Source organism: Balaenoptera acutorostrata, chromosome 19 (assembly GCF_949987535.1).
Source record: "Balaenoptera acutorostrata chromosome 19, mBalAcu1.1, whole genome shotgun sequence".
Lineage (NCBI taxonomy): Eukaryota > Metazoa > Chordata > Mammalia > Artiodactyla > Balaenopteridae > Balaenoptera > Balaenoptera acutorostrata.
In genome coordinates, this window is record NC_080082.1 from 30,372,043 (window position 1) to 30,395,513 (window position 23,471).

The 23,471-nt window shown below is 39.9% G+C and overlaps 1 long non-coding RNA gene across 8 annotated transcripts in view; it reads left to right on the forward strand.

Moving 5' to 3' along the window:
• The window catches only part of LOC103017304 (uncharacterized), a 49,159-nt gene extending 29,074 nt beyond the window's left edge, over positions 1–20,085 (forward strand). For 2 of the 8 annotated variants that reach the window (XR_009006081.1, XR_009006077.1), the window contains 5 exons: positions 8,919–9,045; positions 9,259–11,383; positions 15,772–15,861; positions 16,107–16,241; positions 19,745–20,085. This is a non-coding gene — a long non-coding RNA (uncharacterized LOC103017304). Of the gene's footprint in view, positions 1–2,807; positions 2,945–7,441; positions 7,585–8,918; positions 9,046–9,258; positions 11,384–15,771; positions 15,862–16,106; positions 16,319–19,744 lie in introns of all 8 variants that reach the window. The other 6 variants (XR_009006080.1, XR_009006079.1, XR_009006078.1 and 3 more) reach the window with 6 other exon arrangements.
• Positions 20,086–23,471: the final 3,386 nt, after the last annotated feature.

Below are 23,471 nucleotides of genomic sequence, written 5' to 3' on the forward strand. Positions count from 1 at the left end.
ACTGTCAGTGTCTGCAAAGTCAGGTGGACCTTGCATGCTGCTGAGAGTGAGTGCCTTCCTGAATTTGGCACTCTAGGGGCCTCACCTGCCTCCCCGGAGTCCCAGTCCTGCTAACAGAATCCATTGTTCTCCAGGTGGGCCTTTCAGTGATCTTGAGAGATTGCCCATCACTCACTCTGGGTCTTTCATATCTGTCATCTCTGAGTTTGCTCTTTCATCACTCCACTCAGAAGGACGACCTCCATTTCCATAGTAGCTATTCCTATACCTGTTTGGATTGTGGTTTACTCTGGTATTTCTGTTAATCTATTCCTGTCTTTTTAATTTTTATTTTCATCAGGGTAACAATGATGAATTAGTTAACAATGAAATAACCCTAAAAGAAAAACGGAAGGTCTTTACCTTGCCCTTCTTCACTCCCATTCTACTCGTCAGAGATAACCCTTGAAAAATTTCTAGCTGTTTCTTCTATTATTTGCCTTCACATTTCTAAATAATATGATTTCTGCTTTGCTTACCACTTATAGGAATGCTTTATTGACTTCCACTCGTGACATATGAGTATATGGCTTTGTTACTTTACCATCCCCACTGCTCCAAAACTTCATTCTCGCAATATAATTTTTGGCTAAATTTGGTTTTTACTGCTGGGAAAAGTAGTGTACTTATACTTCCCTAATCATTTAAACTTTTTTTTCTTGAAGCTAATAATGGACTTGTTTCTATATTTGATTAGTTTCCATGTGTTGCGTCAAACCCATTATTCACTATCAACAGTTTCTAAGCATTTATATCTATCAGATAATAATTTATCAATTCTCTTTTAGTTATTTAGTTTTTCTTTTCTAGGGAACTCTCTCTGGAAACGTTTCTTTCTCCTTCTCCAGTTTGGATCAATTGCTTTCTTGCTTTGCCACCTGGTTGTCATCCTGAAACTTGTCTTTATGTTTTCCTGTGTTGGAGTCTGTGTTTTCTCTTGTTTTATGTCTTCTTCTTTCTTGCTTCTCATTTTCATGGAGCACATCCTTCCACAGCTTTCTACAGAAATATGGATGGAAGTAAAATATTTCCATGTGAAAATGTCTTTATTGGAGGTGTCACACTTTTCTAACAGCTCTGTCTTATACTCTGATTGCTCCTGTTCTTTAACTGCCTGTTCTTGTTTCATCAATATAGTATCTTCTCTTATTTCTCTGAGGTTGTTAATAACTTGATTTTAAACACTGTTTCCTTTTTTGCTCTGCATGGTCTCAAGTTTCCTCCAGATCCCATTTTTCTGTAAATTTAGGTCTTTCTCTTTCATGTTGGAGAATCTCCTCAAATGTCTTGTAGTCATTAGCTATAATATTTAAGAAAAAGGTGCTCAGAAGCTGATGGAAGCTCTGTGCTCATCTGTGGAGCTTGTTGGTGGATGAATTTCACTGTTGGATGATCAAGTGGCAAGGCATCCTTGGCTCTGGGGGACCCTTGAACTTCTGGATCTGAAAGTCTCCCTTTCCTTAGGCTTGGGTCTCAAGAGATGAACCTTCCAATCTCCTCTTTGGGAGGTATGATTTAGTGGCTGACTTTCTGGAAGCAGGGAGGAGGAAGGGCCCAGGGAGCTCCCCGTTCAGTACAACTTTTTTAAACCCTGTGCCTTATTGCAGCCCTTCTCTCTGCCTGGTATCTTTGAGTCTGGAGTCTCTCATTTAATGTCTCCTGCCCCCAACAGTTGCCTGAATGCATATGAGAGGGGAGGAGATCTGGGAGTCTGACTGCTGTGTACACAGGCTTGGAGCCTGTCTCCACCTTAACCCTCAGCCCCCATGCTCCACCATACTTGTTTCCTCCCATTCCTGAGCCTTTAGGTGTCATGGGCTTCATTCTCATTTTTGCTCCCCTTTGCAGAATTTAGCTTCTAGCTTCCTTTGCTCTTTAAAGCCAACTTATCATTCTCTACCCACTCTCCACTTTTGAAAATTGTTTTGATGTCTTTGAAGATGACTTTGATATCGTTCATGCAGTGATGTCTTCATTCTCTCTTTTTCCTTACGTACTGGTGTCCTCTTTGCCTGGAACCCTTGTCTCTTCCTTCGCTTTACTGTTACCTCCTCAGAAAGCCGCTCCTGTGTCTCCATTTTCTCCCTCTTGTATTGTCTCTTGGCCTCTCTAGGCTGCAAGCTCTATCTTTTATCACTCTTTACTCAAATCCTGGCACCTGCTTGATACTTACTTGTTGAGTGAATAAACAAAGCAGAGCTAGGTTGTTCTAGACTGGAAGAAGTGTGACGTTTTCCTTCTGCGTGGCCTGGAGGAAGCTGCCATCAGAAGCACCCAACGTTGCCTTTAAAGTGCCAGATCTGGGACCACATACTGCTTTACGAGGGAGTGAAGTTGGGATCCATGCAGAGAGGAAGATTATGTCTGCTCCTCACTCCCCCACATCTGTGTTCCAGCTGTGATGACTTAAGCCCTGTCCCTCTTGGAGAAAAGTGTGTAGATCAGTGCTCTGGGGTTGGGACTTGATTCATAATGTTAGTAATGACAACGCACATATATTGAGCATCTCCTATGTGCCGGGCACCATACTGCGTATGCAACATGCATAATCTCATTTAATTCCCATCTGGGGTAGATTATCCCTATTATTTCTGTTTTTATAAGTGAGGAGACTGAGACTTAGAGAAGATGAGTAACTCACTCAAGTCCATGGGATTCATGAATGAGAGAACTAAAACTTGGACCCAGGTCTGTCTGATGCGAAAGCTTCTGCTGGTATAGTCATGTTCTACTGGTTTCTATGATATTTTCCTCCCTCTACATTTAAGCATCACAGAATCACTGGCTGGAGTCATGACATCTCAGAGGAAGAAAAGATCATAGAGGTCATCTATTTGGTCCAACTCCTGTTGGCACTGAGGAGAAAATGTAAGCCTGACATTTCCAGCCACGCATCATTTGCACGGTGAGCACTGCATTTAGCATTGATGCCTCACAGGAAACAGTAGGATCAGAATCTGTAGCTAACCAGGGCAAAGAAGGGCACAAAAGCTGGCCCCAGATCATTTTTGGCAAGTGCACACAGCCCTCTGTCCACAGGGTGAATGAAGCTATACACCAGAGTGACTTAAGTAAGTACAGTGCTTATCGTGAGAAAGGCACCTTGGGAATCTACTCTGACATAGATTTCCTTCTGACTTATAGTTCATATAAAACACCTAATATTCCATTGGTCAGCTTTCCAAATCCCCTGTGCCACTGGGCTTTGTGTTAAATACAACACACGCGGCCCGAGACTGCAGACTCAGAGGACAATGTGGAATAAAAACGGCAGGACATGATTCCAAGATTCACTATACGATACAAATTTTGGGCTAAAATCACAGGATATTTCTCCCCACCCTTCCCTCCAAGTTCACCTACTCCCATAGTTCCTTAGGTTTGCAAAGATTTGAAGGCAAGGGGGTTACCACTGAAGTAAGTAGATTTCAAGTCCTGGTGATGTTTTTCTAGCTGCCACATGTGGCCCGGTGTTAAGTAGCTGAACATTTCTGCTTGCTGGCAGCCAAAGTCAGCCCTCACCTCCTATGGAGCTCTTTCTGACTTCAAAAAGCATTCCACAGGGTTGCAGAGAAGAGGAAATGTGGGAGAGGGTTACCACTTACACTGCCTGAATTCATTTTCCTTCTTTGTGCTTTCTGGTTATTAAAGCCATGCAGGAGACAACAGAAGGGCAGAGGAATTTGAGGGCTTCTTCAGATAAGGTGCTAGAAACCCCGATATTTGAATGAGAGATTGCATTCTCCTAGAAGCAACTTTTTAAAAAAGCATAACTAAATGTAATTTCCATTGGGAAAGGTTCCTGTAACAGATGTGCAAAGTATGCTGAATCAGTTAAGGGATCCCTTGCTATATATGAAAGCTCATCTCTTTGCATCTTTCAGGGAAAAAAAACCAGTCATTTGGAATGTTTTCCACAATATAGCAATTCTGCTGGTGGCAAGCAAAGCCAGCCCAAGAAGGCACTGCTTACAGAATGGCATAAGAAGCATGTCATTTACAAACCCTCGCTGTGCATAGCTGGAAAGCAGGAATGAGGCTGGAATAAATATAAGCTGGACACTCCCTGATGGGGGACATCTTAACAGCAGCTACCCTGTTGAATTTTTGAAAACAAATTTGTTTTGCCTGTTAGAATTTCTTAAAGCTTGAAGAGGACTTTAAAGTCTTCTAGATCATTTCGACATTGAAAATAAACCAACATAATTCTTATTTTGTTCTACTTTATAGTTTGAATGAAATTTTAAAATAATAATTGATTTTTTTTAATTTGCAAACTTTTGGCAGAACTCATAACACAGTACAATAAATTGCTGCATGAGCCAACCTCCTCCAACCAATTTAATGAGATGTGAGCAAAATTTGTGAGATCAAATGAACAGTAATAGGCTGATTTTTATTTTCAAATGTAGTCAGTCAACAGATACTTACTGGACATACCTGCATGTAATGAACTATGTGAGACCCTATAGGCATCACATGTTTAGGACACAATGACTAACTTAGAACATTAGACATCTTCTGTTTTCCTTCTGCAGTGATACGTATTTATTTTTTATTATTTTTATTGGAGTATGGTTGATTTACAATGTTGTGTTACTTTCTGCTGTACAGCAAAGTGAGTCAGTTATACATATACATACATCCACTCTTTTTTAAAATTCTTTTCCCATATAGGCCATTACAGAGTATTGAGTAGAGTTCCCTGTGCTATATAGTAGGTCCTTATTAGTTATCTGTTTTATATATAGTAGTGTGTATATGTCAATCCTAATCTCCCAATTTATCTCTCCCTGGCTTTCCCCCCTGGTAACCATAAGTTTGTTTTCTACATCTGTGACTCTGTTTCTGTTTTGTAAATAAATTCATTTGTACCATTTTTTTTTTAGATTCCACATATAAGCAAGATGTCATATATTTGTCTTTCTCTGTCTGACTTCACTCAGTATGACAATCTCTAGGTCCATCCGTGTTGCTGCAAATGGCATTATTTTGTTCTTTTTTATGGCCGAGTAATATTCCATTGTATATATGTACTACATCTTCTTTATCCATTCCTCTGTTGATGGACATTTAGGTTGCTTCCATGTCCTGGCTATTGTAAATAGTGCTGCAGTGAACATTGGGGTGCATGTATCTTTTCGAATTATGGTTTTCTTTGGATAGATGCCTAGGAGTGGGATTGCTTTATCCTATGGTACCTCTGTTTTTAGTCTTTTAAGGAACCTCATATTGAGTGTGGACTATGAATTGGTTGTGATGATCTTGGGGATGAAGGGGGCAGGGCCCTCTCAGTGGCACCTGCCCTTTGGTGCTGAACCTGACTTGAGTCGGTCTCTCTGTCCCTCTGGGTTTCTGTCTGTCTGTCCCTCTGGGTTTCTGTCTGTCTCTCTCTCCTCTGTCTAACCCACAGGGTGGACTGTGTTTGGAGTGGAGCTGGAGGTTTCTCTGTGTGAAGCTAATTGGCCCATTTGGGGCTTAAACCCAGATTCTTAGACCTCTTAGTACCTTACTGTAGACAACTGGGCTTGGAACTTTGGATGCAAATGCTAATTGTTGATCATTAGGAATGACTTTCTCCATTGGGGTCCCAGAGGAGACAGGGGGGCTGGCTGGCCACTGCATCAGCCCTGACTCACACAGTGAGAGCTTTGGTCCTCTGTGTAGAAACAAATGAAGTTCAGGAATTGCAGGGCCAGTATGTCCCTCTAACATTCCAGGGGACGACACATTCCATGACCTGGCCTCCTCCACGAGAACATGCATTCATCAGGAGTTAAGTTAAACAGTACCTAGAGATTGATGCAGGTGTGTGAGCCACACACCTATTTTTTGGTGGTAACCTAAAGGCTACCCTGGTGACTTTTTGAGGAAAAACTGTCTTCCTCTTCTCTGAGTCGATGGATTTGTTGGCTTGAGTTTTAGAGCAACCCGAACAGTGATTAGGCTAATGGCCTTTGTTGGCTCAAGGCAGTGTTCTCCTTATGTTCTTAAATAATAAAGCTTAAACATCCCAAGAAATAGATGTATAAAGAAAAACATTTACTTTTTAGTGAATTCAAAATTGCTGACTTACGGTATTGAAATACATCCAATATGCACGATAGCCTGAATCTCTGATAGGCCTTAAATTTAAAAGATGGATGTCAGAAGGACCCATCAGTCAATGTCCAGATCCAGGATGTACCTATCTTTCTCCCCATGTTCAAACAGCCATTCCTCATCTACCCTGGCACTCTTTTGCAAGCCCAGACGTGTCATTGGAACCTTTCCTCAACACAAGTTTAAGTCAAGGGATTGGAATTGGCCCTTGAGATGACATTTATAGACCAGCTCTGATCTAGGTAGCTTCATTCAAGGAAATTTCAGAGTTCTACTTTTTTTGCTCTACACTGGTTTATGTTTGGATATTCTCACTCTCCTTTTGTCATGACTTTTGTGTATTTCTGTCCAAATGGCATCAGTTTCCAGCCTGGACTTGACTACATGTGCTGCCTTGTAGTTACATGGGTACCAGGAAGGAAAGGAACTTTCCAAAGTCACATGCAGTTTTACATCATAATATGATGCCATATAATAGTAAGTGACTTTTAACCAGTGTTAAGTAGACTGTATTAGTTTGAAGAGTGAACTGTATTCAGTCTTTTAATTAAGGTTTCATGAAATGTCTATTGTTTGGAAAAGAAGCATTTTTTTCAGATAAGGTACCTTAGGATACATGTCCCTTAAGCCAAAACAAAGGCTGTGAGTGTGTGTGTGTGTGTGTGTGTGTGTGTGTGTGTATTCATAACTGAACTAATAGTAAAACCATTTATTGAGCACTTACTATTTGCCAGATACTATGATAGTCATTTTAAATGTGTTTGTATTATTTTGCAGGATACAAAAACTGAGTAGCTTCAACAAGAGTAATTTATTTTTTCATACTTCTGGAGGCTGGGAGTCCAAGATCAAGGTGTTGGCAGGTTTGGTTTCATCTGAGGCCTCTCTCCTTGGCTTGCAGATGGCTGCCTACCTGCTGTGTCCTCACGTGGCCTGTCCTCTGTGTGGGAGCATCCGTGGTGCCTTTGTCTCCTTATAAGGACACTAGTTAGATTGCATTAGGGCCCACCCTAATGGCCTCATTTTAATTTAGTCACCTCTTTAAAGGCCCTATCTCCTCACGTTTTGAGCTACTGGAGATTAGGGCTTCAACATATAAATTTAGGATGGGAGAGAAGGAGACACATTCAGCTCATAACAGTGTTGAATCCTCACCACCATTTTTGTAATAAGGGTACTATCATTATCTCCATTTTAAAGATAAAGAAACAGAGGTTCATAGAAAGCTGAGTCACTGGCCTGATGACTTCCATGTAGCAAGCCAAGCATACCATTTACATGCTCTGTATTTCTTTTTCAGCGTGTGTGTCAGAGATATCATCTAGCTTATGAAGGGAGTTTGAAGAGGCCCATTGAAATTTCTGGATTCCTTTAAAAGGAGGTGGATGTAGCCATGTTGCTAAAGGAGCTTCTGCCACTTAGCAGCTGTGTGACCTCTGGCAGGTTACTTTACCTCTCTGGCCTTTGGTTTTCTCATCTATAAAATGGGGCTGTTAATCGTACCTACCTGAGAGGGCTGTTGTGAGGAGGATGTGAGATAATCCATATGAAGTCTTTATAACAATGTCTGTACGTAGAGGTATTAAGTAGATGTTAATAGCTATTATTATATATGATTATTGTTATTCTGAGAACGATACATTTTCAGAATGGGACAAAGTGATTACTATCATTCCATTTTAACATTTGAAAGTGTTATTACATGCTGGTTGTTTGGATCTACATATTACCATAGTTTTAAATATTATCATTTTCAATACATTGTGTCATTTTACATTGGCAGTATGTCAGAGGCTGGTGTAACATGTCAAAAGGGATTTAATTCATTGGCTGTGTGTCATAAATGTGACACTGCACTGAGAATCAGACCGACAGTACCTGTTTTTAACACATGTTGGACACACCAGCAGGGTTTCCTTGGAGTTAGGAGTCACTCTGAGCTGTTGCAGCACCAGTTTTCTGGGGAGCCCTGAAAGACTATAAGAGATTATTCCCTAAAAACCAATTTTCAGGTGGCCCCATTGCAAAATGGCTCTGCAATTACTCTGTCATGCAGAGGCCTAAACTGGGCACATGGAATGTTGCAGACAGAGTTCCATGAGAGCGCTGCTGGCCCGCCGGACGCTGCCCGGCTGCCATGGTCTTCCCTTGCGGGGTTGCACTGTCATGGGTGCCAGCCCCCTGGAGCAGTGCTCCTTGAAGTTGCTTCCAGACTCCAATGTTGCAGGTCATGCTGCACTGCAGGGCCTCATCCATCTAGTCTAAGGTACTTTTGCAAGTATTTTTCTAGATTAAATTCCTAGCAGTGGAGTTGCTGGGCTGGAAGTTATGTCTATTCACAATTTTGATGGCTATTTCCAGACTGACCTTCGAAACAGTTGAACCAGTACATTCTTACCCACAGTGGGTGAGTGTGCCTATTTGATATTGTCAAATATTTTCATTTTGGCCAACATGATAGGTGAGATCCATTCTTCCACAATTGCTTTGATTTGTATGTCTTTAATTATGAATATGATTGAGCACCATTTCATCCATTTGTTCCCTGTTTGTATTTTTTACTTCTGCGTGTGAATTGCCTATTCATATCCTTTGCCCACTTTTCCACTGGGTGTGTCTTTTTCCAAGTGAATTATATAGACCCTTTGTCAATTAAGGAAACGAGCCCTTAAGGGAAATATTTTCCCTACTTTACCCTTTGTCTTTTGTCTTTGTTTACAGTATTTCGGCCCATCCTAAGTTTTTAAATTTACGTTTTTAAATTTCTCAACACGCAGGAAATTTGTGGAGGGTTGGACTAAATCTCAAGATCCCTTCAAGTCTAAAGAAGATTCTACAAATACTAACAACCACGAAATGAAAGGAACGCAAGTCCAGTGGTGGATTTTTTGCAGACTTTAGCAGGTGGGTGAAAGCCACTTCTGTTGTCTAGGCCTTTTCCAAGGATTCTGTCATCTCTCCTGTAAAATACTCTACTCTGCATTGTAGCAGCTGAACAGTTGACATTACAATCAAGATATGATTTTTTAAATGTTTTTAAATGTTTTAAATAAAATGTTTTATTAGTGTTATAAAAGTCATATGGTTCACTACAGTGATTGAATTTTTAAAATCCAGGCTCTGGCACCATGCCTACCCCTCAGGAATGTGCTGGATGAATCTACCAATGTTTGTGGTAAGGCAATGTGACTCATGGAAGGATGAACCTCCCTAGAAGGCTCGGTGAGCTCAAGGATGCCCTGACACTTCTTCAAGGGGAGGAAAAGAAAGTAAGAACTTTGCATGCAGACACTAAATGACTTGGAGATCGCTTTCAGTAATGTATGATATAGTTTTAAACTTTTTGGAAAATATGGATCCTCCTTAAACTATTAAGGTAAACTCAATCATCTAAAGTAGAGAGCTTCTCAAAACCTTGATGTGCATATGAATCACTTGGGGATCTTGTCTGAATGCAAATTCTGTGATTGGCTGGGGGGCTCCGGGTAGGACTGAGATTCTGCATTTCTAGCAAGCTGCTCGTCCCCAGACCTCGCAGTAGCCAGGCTCTAAAATACAACTCTCCTGAACGCATTCCCCTACTCGTGGTACTATATGCGCATATACACATGCTTTCTATATATCTTTATATTCCTGCTTTCTAAAACATTAATTGGGAAATAGGCCATCATTACAGAAACCGCAATGTGCTTCATGGAAAAAACATTGGGTACCAAGGCAAAACATTGACAAATTGATACTTTCTTGCTTGGTCATGCCTGATTTAAGGAGATGAAGCCAAAATAGGCTATGTGAATTGGAAATTGACTTCAACCACATTTAAATTATTCTCTTTTAAAATATTAGCAGTTGAGTGTGTAAACCAATATTTATTTTCTAATCAAAGGTTTGTGGCAAATGGTTGATAAATGAAAGAAATGAGGGAAGAATGCTTTGAAATGCTTCTAGTAACAGAAATGGAAATAGGATATTTTATTTCTTTAAATGGCAGACACAGGCCTCAACTAAAATTCACCCTGCTCTAGGAAAAGGAAATTATATGAAAAACTGATCATAGTATAAAAGCACAGGCCGGCACCTCTCTGCCAGCGATCATAATAAGTATTTTTTTGGGGAAAAAAAAGTTGAAGATCCAGCTACATTAAGGGAGAATCTATTAACAGAGTAATTGTATAGAGAGGATCCCTTAAGAAAAGCTTCCAAAATTCCATTATCTTAACTGTCACTCGCCACTTTGAGTTGTCTTGGAGCTGTGTGTTTTCATGAATTACCAGAGCTGTTTGTTTTTTCCTTTATCAGTCATCACCCTGTCAGCCGGGCCATTCATAACAACTTGTGGCAGCTCCTCAGGAGAGTTCAGAGCTTGAATAGGACCCTATCAACTCTCACACCTCATTGTGTGAAACTGTTTACCAGCATTGCCTTTTTCTGTAAATATTACAAGCAGAGCCCTGAAAGTGGAGATGTGTGAAAACAAAATGGACAAACCTTGTAGCAGTTGGCTGAGATGGCAGATGGGGGGTGACTGAGAATTTGCAAGTCCTGGTGTTTCCTTTATTCGGCTGAATACTGCCTAGTCACTGGGCTTGCATACACATCGCATACGCGTTCTCGTGTATGCTTGTTAATTAGACAATATTGAATTTGACTTAACATTTGTGTCAGTTTGGTGAAAGTGAGACTTTGTAATTAGGGAGTACAGACCGGGTTTCTGTCACCATTCTACTCACTTACCCTGATTTAATGCCCCCTTTTCCAGTGTATTGTCACACTTGGTGTGCTGAGTTCCCCCGCTGTCTTTTATGCTTGACTAGTAACAAGGTGGCCCACATTATACAACCACCAGCAAATGGACTCTGTCTCCTGGACTTAACAGCCTGAAGTTTCTGCCAGATTCACCCATCAGAAATAATTTCTTATTTAAAGCAAATGTCAACAATTCTCTATTGAAGCTAATATCATGAACTTGCAAATGGGTATGATTTTTTTGTTCTCTATTTTTATTGAAGTTATATATGCACAGATTTTGAAGTGTCAGGTAGTTCCAGGTTTTGTGACAAAAAAAGAGCCATCTCCCCAGCCTCCCACCCCTACCGCCACAGGCAACCACTTTCATTTCTTGCAGCAGATTATTTAGAAAAATAACTTCACAGTGAGAAATAGGTTGTTTCACTGTACCTGTTTTTGGATGTTACATAGATGGAATCATTGCTGTGATTCACTTCTTCCACTTACCATGAAGGTGGGTTTTCTTTTTTTTTACAAATTTATTTATTTATTTTTGGCCGCGTTGGGTCTTCGTTGCTGCGCGCGGGCTTCTCATTGTGGTGGCTTCTCTTGTTGCGGAGCAGGGGCTCTAGGCGCACGGGCTTCAGTAGTTGTGGCTCGTGGGCTTAGTTGCTCCACGTCATGTGGGATCTTCCCGGACCAGGGCTCAAACCCGCATCCCCTGCATTGGCAGGAGGATTCTTAACCGCTGCACCACCAGGGAAGTCCCGGTGGGTTTTCTTTTAATTACTCTTTTTTAAAACCAAGGTATAATTTATATACAATGAATGCACAGATTTTCAATGTATAGTTCAATACGTTTTAACAAATGAATGTACCCACGTAACTGTACACCAAACTACGGAACATTTGCGACACCCCAGAAAGTTCCCTTATACACCTTTGCAATAGTCCCCATCCATGAAGCAATCACTTTTCTTATTTCTTTCATCATAGATTAGATCTCCCTGCTCTAGAGCTTTCTGTATGGCATTATACATTAGGCACTCTTTTGTGCCTGACCTCTTTTGCTCAAAGTGACATCTTTGAGATTCATGCAGAAATTTATTCCTTTTAACTACCAAGTAGTGTTTCACTGTATGAAAATACTACTGTTTGTTTATCAGTTTACTTGTTGATGCTCAGTTGTTTCCATTTTGGGGCTATTGGGTTGTCTTTTTATTATTGATTCATGGGAGTTTTATATATTCTAGATAACAAGTTCTTTGGCAGAAATCAGCTTTGCAAATATCTCTCCCAGTCTGTGTTTCATCTTTTCATCTTCTTAATGGTATCATTTGATGAGCAGAAATTTTAAATTTTGGTTATGTCCATCTTATGATTTTTTTTTATGGCTTGTGCTTTTTGTATCCTGTCAAAGAACTCTTTGCCAACCACAAGATCGTGCAAATATTCTTCTATATTTTCTTTTAGAAAATATTGACGCTTTCTAGTTTCAGATTTTACATGAAAGATTCCTATCTAAATATAATTTTTGTGTTATGGTGTGAGGTAGAGGTCAAGGTTCTTTCTTTCTTTTTTAAAATATGGATATACAATTGTTCTAGCATCATTTGTTGTAAAAACTTTCCTTTCCCCATTGGATGTGTGTATGTGTATGTGTGTGTATACTTCAGAACTTTATTCTGCTTCACTGACTTGCATATCTATCTTTATACAAGTAACAGTGTCTTAATTATTGTGGTTTTTAAGCACAATTTAAAAGCAGGTAGTGTAAGTCTTCCAAATTTTTTCTTCTTTTTAAGGTTATTTTTACTATTCTTAATCTTTTGTGTTTTCATATACGTGTACAATCAGCTTGTTAATTTCTACTGCAAGCCTCATGGAATTTTGATTGGGATTGCACTGAATTTATAGATCAATTAGGGAAGAACTGACACTTTAGCAATATTAATTTTTCCCATTCCTAAATGTGTTATATGGTTTAAGTTTTTTATTTAATACCTTTCTGCAGTATGTAATAGTTTTCAGAATACAAGTCCTACCTATCTTTTCTTAAATTTATTTTTGAGTATTTTATGTTATTCCTGTAATACTAAATGAATTGCTTTTAAATTTCATTTTTTAATAATTTGTTGGTAAAATTTTGAAATATAATTAAACTTTGTGTATTGACCTTAATTCCTGTGACTTTGCTAAATTCACTTTTCAGTTCTAGTAGTTTTGGGGGGTAGATTTCTTAGAATGTTTTATATATACAATCATGTCAACAGCAAAAAAGACTGTTTCGCTTCTTTCTTTTAAATTTTTATACCTTTATTTCTTTCTTACATTGTTGTGCTAGATAGGGCTTCCAGTATTTTGCTGAATAGACATGGAGACAGTGGGTATCTTGTTCCTGAACTAAGAAGCGTTCAATATTTCACCAATAAGTATGACATTAACTCTTGTTTCTTCATATATTCCCATTATCAGGTTGATGAAATTCCTTTCTTTTCCTAGTGTTTTGAGAGTTTTTTTTTCATGAACGGTGTGACATTTTTTGACATTTTCAAAAATGTTTTAGCATCAATTGAGATTTTTTTTTCTCTTTGATTCTGTTAATGTAATGAATTAGAACTATTGATTTCATAATGTAAAACCAACCTTTAATCCTGGCATAAGCTCCATTTATTAATAACATTTATCCTTTTCATATAATGCTGAATTTGATTTGTTAATGTTTTCTTGAGGACTTTGTATATTTATTCATGTAGGATATTAGTCTATAATTTTCTTTGCTTGTAATGTCTTTGTCAGGTTGTAATAACAGGGTTATGCTGGCCTCATTAAACTACTTGAAAAGCATTTCCTCCTATTTTCTCAAAGAGTTTGTATAACACTGGTATTAGTTTTGTCCTTAAACCTCTCATAGAATTTGTGAGTAAAGCCGTCTGGGCTGGGGTTTTCTTTGTTGAAAGGTTTTTAATTATGAATTTAATTTTGAAAATGGATATAAAGCACTTTGAATTTTTCTATTTCTTCCTGTGCTAATTTTGGTAAGATGTGCTTTTCAGGGAATTTGTCCACTTGCTCTAAGTTGTTGAAATTATAGGCATAAAGTCATTAATGTTTTTGTCTTCTTGGAGAATTGAATCCCTTTTCATTTTGTAATAAGCCTATCACTGGTAATATTTTTTGTCTGGAGCCTACTTTGATATTAATAAAGCAACTTCAGCTTTCTTTTGAGTAGTGTCTGCATGGAATATCTTTTTTCATTCTTTTACTTTTAATCTATTTATGTCTTTATATTTAAAGTGGTATTCTTGTAGGCAGCATATAGTTGGGTCTTGCTTTTTATCTAATCTAACAATCTATCTTTGAGTTAGTGTGGCTTACATTTAATGTGATTATTGATATGGTTGAATTAAAATCTACCATCTAACCAGCTCGTTTCTATTTCTTCCATTTGTCCTTCGTTTCTTTTTTCCTTTCTTTTTGCTTCCTTTTTGATTAATTGAGCATTTTCATGATTCAGTGTTATTTCCACTATTGAATTATCATGCACACCTCTTTTGAAAAAAATTGAGTACTTTTAGGGTTTACCATGTACCTGTTATTTAATTAAAGTCCACTTTCACATAATATCCTGTCATGTTTAGTATAAAGACAACAATATATCCCCAATTTCTCCCTCTCATTCTTCTTCTATTCTTGCCACATACTGACTCTTACATATGCTGTAAATACACAATACTACTATTTTTGCTTTAGGTAGTTATCTTTCAGAGCAATTAAAAATAATAAAAAATAAATTTTGAACTTTGCTTACCTTTAGTTATTCCATTTCCAGTGCTCTTAATTTTTTTGGCTTCTGTCTGCTATTATATTCCTTCTGTCTGAAGAACTTTCTTCAATATTACTTATAGCATGGGTCTACTGGCAATGAATTCGCTCAGGTTTGTTTTTTGGTTTTGGTTCAGGGAAGTCTTTATTTCTTGTTCCTTTTTGAAAGACATTTTTGCTGGGTATAGGATTCTGACTTGACAGATTTTTGTTGTTGTTCAGCTACAGAGACCTCATTCCTTATCTTCTGTCTTGTGTAGTTTCTGGAGAAGTCTACTGTAACTCTTATCTTTAATATTTTTTTTAATTAATTAATTTATTTATTTATTTTTGGCTGTGTTGGGTCTTCGTTTCTGTGCGAGGGCTTTCTCTAGTTGCGGCACGTGGGGGCCACTCTTCATCGCGGTGCGCGGGCCTCTCACTATCGCAGCCTCTCTTGTTGCGGAGCACAGGCTCCAGACGCGCAGGCTCAGTAGTTGTGGCTTACAGACCCAGTTGCTCTGCGGCATGTGGGATCTTCCCAGACCAGGGCTCGAACCCGTGTCCCCTGCATTGGCAGGTGGATTCTCAACCACTGCACCACCAGGGAAGCCCTTATCTTTAATTTTTATTCCTCTGTATGGTATGTGTCTTTATTCACTGGCTGCCTTCATAATTTCCTTTGTCTCTGGTTTTCAGCAGCTTGTATATAATATGCCTATGGTGTGGGAGTAGTTTTGGTAGGGGAGCACTTATCCTGCTTGATGTTCTTTGAATGTCTTGGAACTGTTGTTTGGTATCCGTCATTCATTTTGGAATATTCTCATGTATTATTTCTCCTTATTTTTTCTTCCTGGGATGCCAATTACACACAGGTTAGACCTTTTGTTATTATATCATATCTCTTGGATGTTCTGTTGTGTTTTTCCACCCACTCTCTATCCTTCCCCACTGTTCTGCAATCCATGCCAGAATTGTTATAAATCCAGTTTCCACAGATGTGAGGGTCTGACTGAAGAAACTTCATTGCTGTTCTCCTCTTATTCTCCAAATCCTTGTGGGTTTATCCCTTTAAAAGATTGTTTTCTGCCATTTTAGCGGTCTTGGGATGGAGTGAAAGTAGACGCACATAGTCAATCTACCATCTTTACCTGGAAGTCAAACGTGAATTTCATTATTTAAATTAAGGTTAGTGGTGGTAAGGAACTAAATATCCTATTATCTTTGAAATAAATCAAATCTATTATATCATATTTTCTAATTTTAAAGGACTTTTGCATTCTCCAAAAGAAAAGAATCACAAATAATAATAGCTAACATTTATTATACACTTATCATGTGTTAAGTGTTGTAAATGCTGCTACTGTATTAACTAATTTCATTCTCACAACAGCTTTATACTATAGACATCCTTATTTTTTTCATTTTTACAGATGAAGATAAACTGAGGCACAGAAGATTAAGTAATTTTTCCAAAGATTCAGAAATAGAAAACGACAGAACTTGGCTCCTTAACCACCATATGTATTCTGACCACCTCCAACAAATTGGAAGGTGGTGGCTTTTAGGTAATACCTTTGTTTTTGGTCTCTGCAATCCTTCGTGTACTACTGTCACCTCTCCAAGAGTCTTAATCTATGAATCAGTAAGTACATATTCAGTGCCTGTTACGCGACCAGAATTGTTGTGTTCACTGTGGAGGTATAAAGCAATATAGCAGGGCTGCTTCCTTCAGGGAGTTTACCTCCCTCTAAGAGAAGGCCCCCACTAGTCTGAAAATAGGCTTAATGGTACAAAGTGGCACCGTCATTCAGGAAAATGAAAGCTTGATTTGATCTGGGCGCTCAGAAACCATGAAAAACTCATTAAACACACTGATGGTTATTCAAGAGTGTACTTAGCTTCTGGCTTACCCATGCTGCCCTTCACTTCTCCCTTTACCTCTTTTTTTGCAGCCTAATTTTAGCTACTGTACTGTTTATAAATATTTCTTCCGCAGAGCAGATTAAGAGGATTGTTTATAAGCTCAAAAGATCTTTGTAAAAGTGTAAAGTGGGAAGAGTCTCAAATTCTTGGTCACAGTGATATATAGATATACCTTTTATTCCAACTACCTTCTTTCCCTGTCAAGATGGATAACTGAGAATGAACATGTATTAACATTAGGTGTTCTCTAGTATTTCTGGAATGGCTGTGAGTAAACAAAGGGTTGATAAATGCAATATTATCTTTAGATTGGCTAGCACAGGGACTGACTCCTAATAGATACCTAACAAATATTTATTGTTTCATGGATTGAATGAATGAAATTAAATCCTAAGGTGAATCTTTTTTAGACAATGAAGAAAATCCTCATGAGTTTGTATTTTAATTTGAAGGAATTTTCCTAATGCAGTGCACATCAACATGTCTTAGGGAGAAAGTTGTCGTCGTTGATCCATTATCCTTACCTGGAAGCTCTTCAGGATTAAGGGATGGGATTCACTCATAGCTTATGACCACTCCCTCCCTGGGGCAGTACCTAGAATTTGTTGGATGGAAATATTTGTTGGATGGAAATATTTGTTGGATGGAAAGTTGAATCATTTGACAGTATCTGGTTTGAGGCTGAAGGAAGTCTAAGTGCTCTATAACCACGTATCCCAACAGTAGGTTCTACACAAAACTAACAGTAACAATAGAACAAATTTTCAGGAAAAACTTGGTAATGTAGTAGTCAGACCATGTACATTTTTCTTTGGTGTTTTTATTTATTTTTATTTTTTTCAATTATTGGAGATATATATATATATATATATATATTTTACATCTTTATTGGAGTATAATTGCTTTACAGTGTTGTGTTAGTTTCTGCTGTACAACAAATTGAATCAACTATATGTATACATATATCCCCTTATCCCCTCCCTCTTGAACCTCCCTCCCACCCTCCCTACCCCACCCTTCTAAGTCACAGAGCGTCGAGCTGATTTCCCTGCGCTATGCAGCAGCTTCCCACTAGCCATCCATTTTACATTTGGTAGTGTATATATGTCAATGCTACTCTCTCACTTCGTCCCAGCTTCCCCTTACCCCTGTGTCCTCAAGTCCCTTCTCTATGTCTGCGTCTTTATTCCTGCCCTGCCACTAGGTTCATCAGTACCATTTTTTTTAGATTCCATATATATGGGTTAGCGTACGGTATTTGTTTTTCTCTTTCTGACTTACTTCACTCTGTATGACAGGTCCATCCACCTCATTACAAATAACTCAATTTCGTTCCTTTTTATGGCTGAGTAATATTCCATTGTATATATGTGCCACATCTTCTTCATCCATTCATCTGTCAATGGGCATTCTGGTTGCTTCCATGTCCTGGCTATTGTAAATAGTGCTGCAGTGAACATTGTGGTACATGTATCTTTTTGAATTATGGTTTTCTCAGGCTAAATGCCCAGTAGTGGGATTGCTGGATCATATGGTAGTTCTATTTTTAGTTTTTTAAGGAACCTCCATACTGTTCTCCATAGTGGCTGTATCAATTTACATTCCCACCAACAGTGCAGGAGGGTTCCCTTTTCTCCACACCCTTTCCAGCATTTATTGTTTCTAGATTTTTTGGTGATGGCCATTCTGACTGGTGTGAGGTGATAACCTCATTGTGGTTTTGATTTTCATTTCTCTAATGGTTAATGATGTTGAGCATCTTTTCATGTGTTTCTTGGCCATCTGTATGTCTTCTTTGGAGAAATGTCTATTTAGGCCTTCTGGCCATTTTTGGATCGGGTTGTTTGTTGTTGTGATATTGAGCTGCATGAGCTGCTTGTATATTTTGGAGATTAATCCTTTGTCCATTGCTTCATTTGCAAATATTTTCTCCCATTCTGAGGGTTGTCTTTTCGTCTTGTTTATGGTTTCCTTTGCTGTGCAAAAGCTTTTAAGTTTCCTTAGGTCCCACTTGTTTATTTTTGTTTTTATTTCCATTACTCTAGGAGGTGGGTCAAAAAGGACCTTGCTGTGATTTATGTCATAGAATGTTCTGCCTACATTTTCCTCTACGAGTTTTATAGTCAGACCATGTACTTTGAAACCAAGCAGACCTAGTCTAGTCCCATCTCTACCACTTAGGAGCTAGCCGTGTGACCTCAGGAAGTTGTTTAACCTCTCCAAGTCTCAATTTCCCAATCTTTCAGTTTGGAGCAGTAACAGTATTTCGTATGTTTGTTGTGAGGATTGAATAAGATACTCCACACTGTGACCAACTACAGGAAGTGCTCAACAAATGGTAAATAAATAGTTATTACTCTACAGAGATTTCGGGAGTTGAGGCTATGGCCATTTTGATCTGTAAAGAATCCTGACAAAAGTGGGGAAATCTAAAACAGAGATACCTATATGCTTCCTGTGTTTGTCTTTTCTTGCTTCAGGAATTTTGAGTGGCGTTTGTTTGACTATATGAGTATGTGGAAAGAGGTGCAATAGGACAGGAGCTAGAAATTCTTTCTACTTTTAGAGAAATGCCCTCTACCAAGGATTTATGCTAACAGGACCCCATAGGCCCACCCTGTCAGCTGAGGATGAAAACAGCCAGAGACAATGGAATATGACACAGTAATGCGTTCTCATTTGTCAGGTGTCAGCTTGCCGATATGGTCTAAGGATATGGTGTTCAGTAATTCCTAGAAATTGCTAATAATGATACCATTTACACAGCAGCTCCTCTGGCAGTTTTCAAAGCACTTCCACATACACCATCTGATTTAATTACCACCACAATGCTATGAGGAACCTGAAATAAATATTATCATTCCCATTTTATAGATGAGTAAATACATTCTGAGAAACAAAATGATCATGCCCAAGGTCACATAGCTGCTCAGTAATCAACCTCAGACTTGAACCTGAGTTCTCACTCTGGGATCATTATTTTTTTTCCATGAAACAAACAGCTTGTTTTTTCTACATAATCCATCTCGTATTTTGAATATTAAGTGTGCTTGCACCCATGCTAGACCCTTAAGAATTTGTGTTTATAAGATCATTTAGTAATCAGTAGCAGCAGCTAACCTTGTGTGTCTTTTTCGTCCAACAGGGAACAAAGTTTGCCATCCTGATGCACCAGGTCTTTAATGATGTCAATAAAGAAACAGCCCACCCTTTGGTTAAAAGACTCTGAGCCTTCAAGGACCACTGGTTGTCCAGAGGAAGCCATGGTTATTCTGGTGAAGCACGAGGCCACGGTCGTTTTGATTAGTCACTCAATGGAGGGTCCAAAGCTTAAGCAGAATAAACTCAGGACAGACAACACTGGAACTCTGGGAGTGTAACCTCACCAGCAGATGAGGTAGTGATGGATGACTCCTGACTGTGGAGTCCTTTTCATCTCTCAATTTATATTCTGAGTTGTTACCTAGAATAAATCCTACTGTTTCTAATTAATACACTCATTGTCTTTGTTTTGAATGGAAAAGGGAAAAAATGTGTTTATACCCCTGGCTAGCAGCATACAAAGTATGCCTGAAGTGGAATATCTTTCTCCATCATGAATAACATTAATCTTTGCAGTTCTCCGAGGTAACTAATTGCTGTATAGTTGAATTTCTGTTTGTACGGATGGGTGAGTTTCCAGGTGACAATTTGTTGCAGGAAGAATTCTCTCCAGAACCATTCTTAAGATTACTGTCAAATTCCTTAATCAAGAATGAGAATCCAGGGAATTCTGTGGCAGTCCTGTGGTTAGGACTCCGCACTCTCACTGCCAAGGGCCCGCCCGGGTTCAGTCCCTGGTCGGGGAACTAAGATCCCACAAGCTGTGCAGCGTGGCCAAAAAAAAAAAAGAATGAGAAGCCAAACTGGTTAGGCTAAATACACAGACAACCAGCTGACAACAGGCTGAGCTCACCCTTCCTGGATGCTTAGTTGTCAGAGAGAATTGATGGCTAAAGCTACAGAGGGCTTGTCGTCCATTACAAATCTTCCAACGGGAGGGGAGCCGCCACGCCACAGTTTCCTTCTATCCTGAGCCTGTCTTGTGTTGCTCCAAGTTCGTGAGTGTGAGCTGCCTGCGCACACCCATGCCCTCTGACGAGATGACGACGGTGACAGCGGACCTGAGGATGCCACACCGCTGTGCCATAGTCTCGGAAGAAGCCAGTTTTGTTCCAACGACAGGTTTCAGTGAAAAGAATCATCACATTCTGCACATTCCCTTACAAGGGCTCGGAGAGATTACATCCCTCGTTCAAGGTCACACAGTTATTAAATGGCAAAGTAGGAATTTGAGCCTGGGTCTGTCTGCCCCCAACCCCAGGCTTTCAGGCATCAGCCTCATTATCTCTACCGTGATAATGGCCTCCCTGTGGTAACTGTTAGAGGCTGGAAAATGTGGGCCTGAGAGAACTTTTTTTTTTTTTTTAATATATCATGCACATATGGCTAGAGATACATTTTATTTATTTGTTTATTTATTTATTTATGGCTGTGTTGGGTCTTCGTTTCTGTGCGAGGGCTTTCTCCAGTTGTGGCAAGCGGGGGCCACTCTTCATCGCGGTGCGCGGGCCTCTTACTATCGCGGCCTCTCTTGTTGCCGAGCACAGGCTCCAGACGCGCAGGCTCAGTAGTTGTGGCTCACGGGCCTAGTTGCTCCGCAGCATGTGGGATCTTCCCAGACCGGGGCTCGAACCCGTGTCCCCTGCATTGGCAGGCAGATTCTCAACCACTGCGCCACCAGGGAAGCCCCTGAGAGAACTTTTAAATATGAAATAACTCTTTGCCTACTGAGATTCTTATTTTTAAAAACCCAGAGGAAGATTATATTAATATATTTATTTAACATTTATGTACAATATTTACATTTACAAAATGCTTTATAGTAGAACAGAATGGGCAGAAATATTTATTGGGGCATATAATTTGTCTTTTCTTTCATATTCATTTATTCCTTTGATTGATATCAAATGTTCTCCACTTGGTCTTTTGAGATCATGTACAATGGTAAGAAATTTAAAATAAGATTAATAAAAGATTATTTTGTATCACTCCTAGGGAAAACAGAGCAGGGCCATGCCATTCTCTGTTCTTGATAAATGTTATGCAAAAGCGCATAATATCGTCCCCAGCATACTGTCTGTAGCACCAGCTGTGCTTGCTCATGGCACTTTGAAACTCTATTTGGCTCTTATTCCTCATTTATTTTGTGGTATTCATGTCTGCCATTCAGCTGGTGGGGGTACTCCACATTTTGGATAATAAACTGCTGTGGGCAGCATCTGAAGAGGCCGCACTCTGGCCTTTCTTCATTGATCACCAAGCCAGAAGCCTCTGCAGAGTTTTCTTGCTGATGATTCCATCTGCCTGGAAATCTTTCTTCCCCTGATGGTCCCATAACTGCTACCTTCCTTCACTCGGGCCTGAAATCAAACGGCACCTTCCCCAAGAGGCCTGCGTTGATCCCAGATCCCAAAGAATCACACCCCTCATCAGTGTATCCTGGCATGCTCTTTTATTTTCTCTTTAGCACATAAGACTATTAAGAGCCCTAGAATTCCAGCGTTTGGTAAGAACAGATAAAAATATATATATTGATAAGCTAATATTTTGTCACTTTAAGTTGCTATGATCTGCTTTAAAATTAATCTTTTAAGGAATCTCTTTAATGCGAAGTACTCTGAAGGTTTAGAATACGCTCCTTGTCTTTTTAGACTCACTTCGTTATTCTGGAGGGCATGCCAATATATGGCTAGGGGCAAATGCCCATGTTTGGTTACCTTACAGCTTCTAAATCTAAATAACTTGTGTGTATAATCAGTAGGTTAAACATCTACTCTCAGAAAAAATGTTTTTCTCATCCTTGTATATGTGTGTGTGAAAATTTACTTTTTTCTTTAAAGAATTGAAGGTAGAGTGCCTCACTAAACTGTGGTTTAGAAAGGCAAGTGTAGAGGTCTGCCCTGGGAGGGAGGGTTGGGGGACAGGCAGATTGGGTAAGCAGTTCTCCACCCCGGCTGTACGTTACTAATAATGATCTATCCTACCAACCAGGACCAATCAAATCAGGGTCTTGGAGGGTGCGCCCAGGCACTAGTGTTTTTTATACTGTGCCAGGTGAGCTGATGTGCAGCCAGGGGTGAGAACCACCGGTCCAGCAGGCTGCTGTAGTCCAGTCTTGAGAAAAGGGAGTCACCAGGGCAGTCGCTGTCAGCCCTGCCTTCCCCACGCCTGCCAGGTAGAGGCCCCTGATTCTCATCCCGCTCTGACCGAACCTGGAAAGGACCTCGGATCCCCCTCTCTGCTGGCGGTTTCCGGAAGTGGTCTTGCTATCTTCAGCAGTGTTCAATGAGCCTAGCAGTGCCACCACCGCACCCTCTCCTCCGTTCTGGTCTCCTGTTTCGATTTCCCTTTTTTTTTTTTCTGCCGCACTGCGTGGCTTGCGGGGTCTTAGGCCTTAGTCCCCCAGCCAGGGATTGCACCCCAGCCCTCGGCAGTGAAAGCTCGCAGTCCTAACCATTGGACCGCCAGGGACTTCCCCTGTTTCGATCTCCTGATTGGTTTCCAGCTGCCCTCCTGAACCCTCAGCCCAAACCTTTTCCGGCTCCTCTGTGCCCGGCTACTCTTTGCTTAGCTCCTGCTGACTTCCTATTCATGGACTCAGGGCCTTATTCCCTATGTCCAAGCCACCAGCTGGGGTCTGGCTTCCAACAGATTGAACCACCCAGAATCACAGTGGAGGCTCCCTCCTGACTCATCCCAGCCTGGCAAACTCAGCAGCTGCCAAAGCCCCAGTGGGACAATCTCCTTGAACATGGCCCCTCAACAAGGCC